This window comes from Rousettus aegyptiacus, unplaced genomic scaffold (genome assembly GCF_014176215.1).
Source record: "Rousettus aegyptiacus isolate mRouAeg1 unplaced genomic scaffold, mRouAeg1.p scaffold_m13_p_9, whole genome shotgun sequence".
Classification (NCBI taxonomy): Eukaryota; Metazoa; Chordata; class Mammalia; order Chiroptera; family Pteropodidae; genus Rousettus; species Rousettus aegyptiacus.
Genome location: NW_023416312.1, coordinates 68,789,397 through 68,799,452, shown reverse-complemented (window position 1 = coordinate 68,799,452; position 10,056 = coordinate 68,789,397). Strand labels below are relative to the sequence as shown.

Here is a 10,056-nt window from a genome sequence, read left to right as displayed (position 1 = left end):
ATGGAATAGAATGTCAGAATTAAATTCAGAAATATGTATTCTTATTTTCAATAAAGTCACCAATTCAATTCAATGAGGAAAGAAAATGCTTTGCTACAAATTGCACAGCAACAGGATATCCACATGAAAGAGAAAGGAACCCTATCTTGTACTATACATCAAAATTAACTTTTGTTTCTTATTATACACATAAATGTAAAAAATGAATAATTAAATGTTTCTAGTATAGAACATATGGAAAAAGCTTTCCAATAGAAAACATAATTTTGGATATTAAATACATTTAAAAGTTCTCTGCACCATTATTCATCAAAGGAATGCAAATTAAAATACAGTAAGATACCACAACTCACACTAAAATTTCAGAAGTTAAAAAGACTGAATAAGGTAAGAATGTTTATGCTCACTACTCTGTTCAATATAGTACTGAAAGTCCTTGCCATGATAATAAAATAAGAAAAAATATATACATTAGAAAGGGCAAAATAAAGCTGTCCTTATTTACAGATAACACAATTGTCTATGAAAAAAAATCCCATGGAGACTACAAAAAAACTCCTAGAACTAATAAGTGATTTCAGCAAAGTCTCAAGATGTAAGATAAATACACATAACTTTATCTTATTCCTATAGTCTGATAATGAACATGTGAACTAAAATTAGAAGCAAAAAAAATATTTAAAATTGATCTAAAAAATAAATACTTCGGTATAAATCTAACAAAAGTATGAGAACTGTATGCTATAAATAACAAAAAGGTGATCGAAAAATCAAAGAAGATTTAAATAAATTAAGATAAATAGCATGTCCTTGAGTTGAAAGGCTCAATATAGTAAAGATGCCAATTTCCTCCAAAGTGATACATGGGTTTAATGCAACTCTTATCAAAATTCCGGCAAGATTCAGAGGTAGATATTGACAAGCTTAATCTAAAATTTATATGGAAAGGCAAAAGATGTAGTAGAGTTAAAGCAATTTCGAAAAAGAATAAATTGGGACGAATCTCTCTACGTGATATTAAAACTTACTATATAGCTAAGAAAACAAAAGAGTATGTTATTGGCTGAAGGATGGATATACAGATCAATTCAACAGAATAGAGAACTTCCACAATAGAAATATAACCATATGAATATGCACAGCTGATTTTTGACAAAGTAACAAAAGTAATTCAATGCAGTTGAATTGAATAGTCTTTTCAACAAATGTTGCTGGAGCAATTAGCTACCCACAGGCCAAAAAATAAAACAACCTAAAACCCTCACATTATTCACAAATTATTTGAAAAATGATTATGAATTTAAATGTAAAATGTAAAATTATAAAAAATTTAGAAGAATTCAAAGAAGAAAATCTTTGGAGGCTAAGGTTAAATGTCGAGTTCTTAGATATGGTACTAAAAGCATGATCTAAAAAAGAACAAGTAATAAGGTGGACTTTATCAAAATTAAAAGCTTTTGCTTTGAAAAAGATTCTGTTAAGAGGATGAAAAGACAAACTACATATTTGGAGGGAATACCTGCAAAGCACATATCAAACAAAAGACTTGTAACTAGACTATATAAAGAACTCTTAATACTGAGCAATAAAACAACCAAAAAGAACCAATTATAAAAGGTACAAAAGATGTGAAGATACATTTTACTGAAGAGGATGTATGAATGGCAAATAAGCATATGAAGAAATGTTAAACATCATCTATTAGAACAGCCTAAGTAAAATAAAACAAAAAAAGTGACTACCAAATACTGGCAACGATGCAGAGAAATGATCAAGGTGTAAGTGGAACTCTAAAACATTGACAGTGATATCAAGAATACCACAGAGTTCCATTCAAGATGGGATAGAAGGGCTATGTAAAAGCAGGTTTTGTCTCCTTCTATAACTGCATTAAAATTACAACAAGATTATAAAACAAATAACTTGGAGAATTGCCTGAAATCCCAGTAATCATAAAACATATCTGAAGGTATAAAGAAAAAGCCACATTGAGACCAGTGCGAGAGGCAAAGATGCAAAGCGGGCTGATTCCATATCTGCGCATGGCAGTTGAGCACTGGGGAAGAGAGCATGGCTGAAGAGGCCACCCTGAAGGACTCCAGAGATCCAGTCCTGGAAAAATGACTTCCCACAAAATCTGACTGTAAAAACCAGTGGGAATTCTGGCCATTTGGGTGAGACCAAAGGAACCTGAAAACTGAGACGTCCCCTTAAAGGGATCAGCAGCCCAAGATGCACAAGAGACATATGGGGAAAGACTGAATTGTGTGGTGCTGGGTAAGGGCTGGAGTTCAGATTTAATTGCTCCTTTCTTGGGCCCCTAGCTGTGGCAGTCTACAGGTGGGTGCCATCTTGCCTGTATTGAACCCTCCCCTGACATGGCTAATTCTGAAGCTCCGCTGCCCTGGTGAGATTGGTCCAATTCACCCCATGTCTTTCTGGAGCCCCTCCCAATGCAGTCCACAAATGGCCCATGGTAGCCCATTCCAAGGCAGCCAGCTCCACCCTGCACCTTCCCTGGGCCTCACATTTGTTGGAAGGCAGCAGCCCTCAACTCGCACAACCCTCACACAGCCCATACGTTTCAGAGAAGACTTTTACCGGAGGGCCACTGGTTCTAGCCCAAGCTGCAGTGTCTGTGAGCCTGAAGCAGATAATGGCTGACCCTGCTGTGATCTGAGACTTTTGTAGGAAGCAACAGATTCAGCACTGACATGAAACCTGACTCTACATTGGCCAAGAGAAATTCACTTGTTTTACCCCACTGACTCACTGGGTCCCTGCCCCAATCAAATTGTATACCACCCCAAAGCTCTTTTAGCTGCAGAGCCTTACAGCCAACTGGCCAAAAGCCTGACGCCTTGAGGTGCATTGGTCCTTGTGTTAAGCCACTCCAGGCCCGGTACTGGGGGTAAGCAAACAGTGGCTCACAACGTGGCCTCTCCAACTTGCCTCCAGGTATAGCATAGGCAGAAACCATCCACAGATTGCTTTGTAGCTCCTACCAATTAGCCCTAAGCAATCAAAGACAGCAGTGGATCTTGGCCTACACTGGAGCCTCTCCCAAGGGGCCACAAAATCAAATCACTTGAGGATGACCAAAATAGAACAACACCAGACTAACTCCATAAATGACACACACAAAGGGTAATCTCAACAGATACACATGACTTCTGGGGCAAATTCCACTCCATGAGGTCAGCCCCCATATAGTAGTTCGTACCCTGTGGGCATGGTCAATCCCCACATCTCAGTCAGCCTGGGCATCAATCCCATTTGATAATATGGTAACAGCAATCAAGGCTCATTTGCAATAAGAGAATACACACAACCACTCAAAGAACACAACCAGACCCCAGGTGCAGGTGATAAGAAAGACTGTGCCATTAGGCCACACAGGACACCAACTACATAAGCCTACCTGGACAAAGCTGGGAGATGTAACAAGCCTTGCTAATACATATAAATGAACATAGACCAGGCAACTAACAACAACAACAACAACAACAACAACAACAGCAGCAGAAGTAAACTCTGGGGGAAAAAATGGAGAAAGAGTTCAAAATACTAGTTATGAGGATTCTCAATAAACTTAGTGGAAGAATAGATAATCTTAATGAGGATTCCAATAAAGAGATAGTAAGTTTAATAAAGAACATAGAGTCCATAAAGAGTAACCAGTCAGAAATAAAAGAAAAAAAATAACTAAAATGAAGAATACACCAGAGAATGAGGTGAAGAGTTAAAGAAGTACAAATTAATAGTTGATAGATGGTCATGAGGATGGGGAGCATGGCATAGAAAATGCAATTAGCAATAATGTAATGGCTAGGTGGAGAGCCAGAGGAGAGAAAGAGAAATTAGGGGAATCGTTTTATAAACTATATAAATGTCTAACCACTGTACTGCATACTTGAAACTAACAAAATGAAATTGAAAACAGGAATACACTAGAAAATAATCAACAGTATAACATATAAAGTGGAAGATCATATCAGCGAGTTGGAAGAAAAGGTAGCAAAAAAACACCCAATCAGAACAGCAAAAAGAAAAAAAGAACCAAAATAAGTTAGGATAGTTTATGAGACCTCTGGAACAACATCAAACATACCAACAATTGCATTACAGGGGTACCAGAAGGAGAGGAAAGTGAGCAAAGTATTAAGCACCCATTGGGAGAAATAAGAGAAAACTTTCCTAACCTGGTAAATGAAATAGACATACAAGTTGAGAAAGAGCAAGGGGTCCCAAACAAGAAGAACTCAAACAGACCCAGATCAAGACACATAATCATTAAGATGTCAAAGTTGGAGACAAAGAGAGAGACCTAAAAGCAGTAAGAGAAAAGCAGCTAGTTACTTACAATGGTACTCCCACCAGAATGTCAGCTGGTTATTCAACAGAAACTTTGCAAGCCAAAAAGAGATTGGCACAAAATATTCAAAGTGATGAAGAACAAGAACCTACAACCAAAGATTACTCTATACCACAAAGCTATTAGTTAAAATTAAAGGCGAGAGAGTCTACGGCCATGCTACCCTGAACAAGCTCAATCCTGTCTGATCTTGGAAGCTAAGCAGGGTTGGGCCTGATTAGTACTTGGATGAGACATCACCTAGAAAGACTAGGTGCTGCAGGCATAACAAATTTAAAAAATAAGGGATTGTAGGCTGACAAGCTCCTTGCAATCTGCGAGATCAACCAAGGGTGGCCTTGCCTAAATTAAATAAATTGATTGATTGATTGATTGATTGATTGATTGAATTAAAGGTGAGAGAAAGAGCTTCCAGACAGGAAAAAAGCTAAAGGAGTTCATCGCCACCAAGACAGGATTACAAGAAATGTTAAGAAGACTTCTGTAAAACTAAGAAAGGAGTGGGGGGAATCACAAATATGAGTAATAAAATGGCAATAACTATGTACCTATCAATAATCATTTTTAATAAAAATTGATTAAATGTTCCAATAAAAAGACATAAGGTAGCCAAATTAATAAGTAAACAAGACCCATATATATGCTGTCTACAAGTGATCCACCTCAAATCAAATGACACACACAGGCTGAAAGTAAAAGGATGGAAAAAGACATTTCACAAAAATGGAAATGAAGAAAATCTGGGGTAGCAATACCTACATCAGACAAAATAGACGTTAAAAAAGGCTATAAGAGACAAAAATAACATTACATAATAATAAAGAGATTGATACAAGAGAATATAACCCTAGTAAACATATACACACCCAACTTAAGAGCACTTACATATATAAAGCAATTATTGACTGACATAAAGAAATAGATTAACAGTAATACACTTATAGTAGGAAACTTTAATCTCCCATTGACACCAATGGACAGATCTTCCAGATGAAAAATCAACAAGAAAACAACAGCCTTTAAGGACATACTAAACCAGATGAATTTAATTGATATTTTCAGAGCATTTCACCCCGAAGCAGCAGAAAATACATTCTTCTAAAGTGCACATGGAACATTTTTCAGGGCAGACCACATGTTAGGCAACAAAACAAGTCTCAATAAATTTAAAAAGACTGAAATCATACCAAGTGTCTTCACCGATCACAATAATGTGAAACTAGAAATCAACTATGAGAAAAAACTGGAAAATACACAAATACATGCAGGCTATATGACATGCTACTAAACAGTGAATGGATTAACAATAAAATCAAGGAAAAAATCAATATATCTAATGACAAGTGAAAATGAAAACATGACTCAAAGTCTATGGGACACAGAAAAAGCAGTCTTAAGGGGGAGATGCACAACATTACAGGCCTACCTCAAAAAACAAGAAAAATTTCAAATAAACAATCATATCTTACGCTTAAAATAACTAGAGAAACAACAACAAGCAAATCTCCGAGAAAGTAGAAGGAAGAAAATGAAAAGATCAGAGTGGAAATAAAAGAAATGAAGTATAGAAAGACAATACAAAAAATCAACAAAACCAAGAACTGGTTCTTTTAAAGGATAAACAAAAATGAAAAACCCTTAAGCATACTCATCAAGAAAAAGAGCGAGGGGGCCCAAATAGAGAAAATCACAAATTAAAGAGGAGAAGTAACTACAGACTCCATGGAAACACAAAGGATTTTAAGAAAATACTATAAGAAATTATATGCCAACAAATTGGACAGTGTAGAAAAAAAATGGATACATTCCTTGAAACATATAATTTCCCAAGACCAAGTTAGGAAGAAAGAGAAAATCTAAACTGACCAATTATCACCAACAAAATCAAAACAGTAATAATAATTAAAAAAAAACTCCAAATAAACAAAAGTCCCAGACCAGATAGCTTCATAGGCAAATTATCTCAAACATTCAAAGAAGAATTAGTACCTATTCTTCTCAAATTATTCCAAAAATTTCACAGGAAGGGAAGGCTGCCTAATTCATTTTACAAAGCCACCATTACCTTGATTTCAAAACCAGACAAAGGCATTACAAAAAAAGATAACTATAGGCCAATATCCCCTATGAACATTACTGCAAATATCAAAAACAAACTATTAACAAACCAAATTCAGCAATACATTAAAAATATCATATGCAATAATCAAGTTGGGTTTATTCGTAGGATAAAAGGTTGGTATAATATCTGCAAATCAATTAATGTGATACGCCACATTAACAAACTGAAAGATCAAAGTCATATCATCATATTAATAAATTCACAAAAAGTGTTTGAAAAAATTTAGCTTTATTTATGATAAAAACTCTGAGCATAGCGGGAATAGAGGGAATATACTTCAACATAATAAAGACCATATAGAACAAACCTACAGCTAACGTCATACTCAATGGGGAAAGGCTAAAAGTGTTTTTTTAAGGATCAGGAACAAGATAGGATGTCCACTTTCATCACTTCTATTCAACATCATATTGAAAATCCTAGCTGTAGCAATCAGACAAGAAAAAGAAATAAAAGGCATCCAGATTGAAAAAGAACAAGTAAAAAGGTCATTATTTGCAGATGACATGATGCTATATATGGAGAAACCTAAAGATTCTACAAAATTAATATTCAGAAGTCAATTGCATTTTGATACACCAATGACAAACTTTCAGAAAAAGAAATTAAGAAAACAATCCTATTTACAATTGCATCAAAAATGATAAAATACCTAGGAATCAAAATAACCAAAGAGATAAAAGACTTGTTCCAATAAAATTATAAGTCACTGAAAAAAGAAATTAAAGAAAGTTCAAGTAAATGGGAAAATATACTGTGCTCAAGGGTAGGAAAAATCAGCACATTAAAATGACCCTATTACCCAAAGCAAGCTATAGATTCAATGTAATCTCTATCAAAATACTAATGGCATTTTTTTTCAGAGAACTAGAACAAATATCTCAAAAATGTGTATGGAACCATAAAAGATCCTGAATAGCCACGGCATCTTGAGAAAGAAGAACAAAGTTGGAGATATCACACTACCTGACATCAAAATCTATTATAAGGGTTTAGTAATCAAAACAGCAGGGTTCTGGCATAAAAACTGAAACATAGGTCAATGGAACTGAATAAAGGTCCCGGAAATAAATCCACCCCTATATGGTCATTTAATATATGACGAAGGAGGCAAGAATATACAATGGTATAAAGACGGTCTCCTCAGCAAATGTTTGGACAACTGGAAAGATACATGTAAAAAAATAAATAAAACTGGACCACTTAAAATGAATTAAAGACTTAAATGTAAGACTGGATATCATGAAACTTCCAACAGAAAACATAGGCAGCGAATTCTCTGATACTGCTACTAATAACTTCTTTTCTGATATATCTCCTTAGACAAAGAAAACGAGAAAACAAACAAGTGGGACTACATCAAACGAAAAAGTTTTTGCATAGCAAAGGAAACCATCAACAAAACAAAAAGATAGCTTACTGAATGAGAGAAGGTGTTTACTTATGATACATCTGACAAGGGGTTAATATCAAAAATTTATAAGAAACTCATATAACTTAAAAACAAAAAAAATAACGATCCAACTAAAAAGAGGGAATACAAATGGCCAATAGACATATGAAAAGATGATTAATGTCACTAATAATTAGAGAAATGCAAATTAAAACCACAATGAGATATCACCTCACATAGATGTCAGAGCAGCTATCACCAATAAATCAAAAACAACAAATGTAGTCCAGGATGTGGAGAAAAGTGAACCCTTGTACACTGTTGGTGGGATTGCAGATTGGTATAGCCACTATGGAAAACAGTTTGGAAGTTTCTCAAAAAATTAAAAATACACCAGCTTTTTGACCCAGTAATTGTGCTTCTGGATATTAATCTAAAGAAAACCAACACACTAGTTTTTAAAGTTCTATGCACTCCTATGTTCAGGACAGCATTGTTCACAATAGCCAAGATATGGATGCAACATAAGTGCCCACCTGTAGATGATTAGATAAAGGAGATATGGAACATACATGCAATGGAATATTCCTCAGACATAAAAAACAAAATCTTACCATTTGCAATGATATGGATGAACTTAGAGGGTATTATGCTGAGTAAAATAAATCAGACAGCAAAAGGTAAATACCATATGATTTCATTTATATGCGAAATTTAAGGAAGAAAAGATGTAGACAAACTAAGCAAAAAGACTCACCAATACAAAGAGCAAATTGGTGATTGCCAGATGGGAGAGGATTCAGGGGCCTGGGTGAAAAAAGTGAAAGGATGAAGAAGTACAAATTAGTAATTACAAATCCGTTACAGGAATTTAAAGTATAGCTTAGGGAATAAAGTCAATATTATTTTAATGGTTGTGTGTAGTACCAGGTGGGTGCAAGAGTAAATGGGGAAATCACTTCACAAATTATATAAATATCTAACCATTGTACTGTGTACCTGAAACTAATAAGATAATAATAATAATATTAATAATAATAATAAAATGAATCAGAAGAAAAAGTAAAAAAAAATTATTGCAAACACTTCGGAATACAAATTGGCACTTTCAAAAAAGTTAAATAATCAACTACCTTTGACTCAGTAATTCTATTTCAAGAGAAGTAAGTACACAAATATACAAAAAAAGAAAAGATTTTTACAATGACGTTCTTTATAGTCAAAAACTAGAAAAAAACCAACTGTACATCAATAGAGGAATGTACAATCAAGTAGTGAATACTATTCACAAATAAAAAGGAAGTAAATACTGATGAACAAAAAATATGGATTAATCTCCAAAATATGTTGAGCACAAAAAGCTAGACACAATGGAGTATAAACTCTGATTCCATTTATATGAAAATTTAACGCAAGCAAAACTTAATTTACAGCAGAAAAAATCAGAACAATGATTATCTATGGGTAGGACATTGTAATTTTAAAAAGACAGAAAATTTTCAAGGTAATGAAAATGTTTATTATCTTGTTTTGGTTAAAAGTTACATGAACGAATATTATCAAAGTTCACAGAACTGTGTAATTATGATCTATGCATGTTAATGTATCAAGCACAAACTATAATAAAAAGTAATAGAAAAATGTTGGTTCAAAGTAATTTTAGTAACAATGAAAATGCTTTTTATTTTAAAATTAAGTGGAAAAAATGTAGGACACAAACTTTTTTATCTAATATTAAATATGTTAGAAACAAATATAGAAAGCATACATGAAATAACCAAAAGGAATTATGTCAAAATATTAGCAAGGGTTAGGACCATGCATGTGTATATTTTTTCTTTTCTACCTTTCTGTTAATTTGAATTACTTTTGATGAATGTATATTAATGTAAATATTAAAATACATTCAATACTATTTCAAAATAATAATACAGAAATTAAATAGATTTCAGTAGAAGATGTTTCATAAGAATTAATTAATAAATCAATACAAACACACAAGAAATACCTAACTACCATTTGTCAGACCATGTGTTTTTAGTTTTTTCTTAACTGGTTTACTGAATGATCAGGACTCAATCAATATGTTGGAAGCAAAAACCACTTAATTATTATTATTTTCATTTCCCCTTAAAACTTTCTCTGAGATTATTTCTTTTTTTCCAC

General features: G+C 33.8%; 1 pseudogene; it reads left to right on the top strand.

Moving 5' to 3' along the window:
* Positions 1-4,521: 4,521 nt before the first annotated feature.
* LOC118608520 lies at positions 4,522-4,640 on the top strand (annotated as a pseudogene).
* Positions 4,641-10,056: the final 5,416 nt, after the last annotated feature.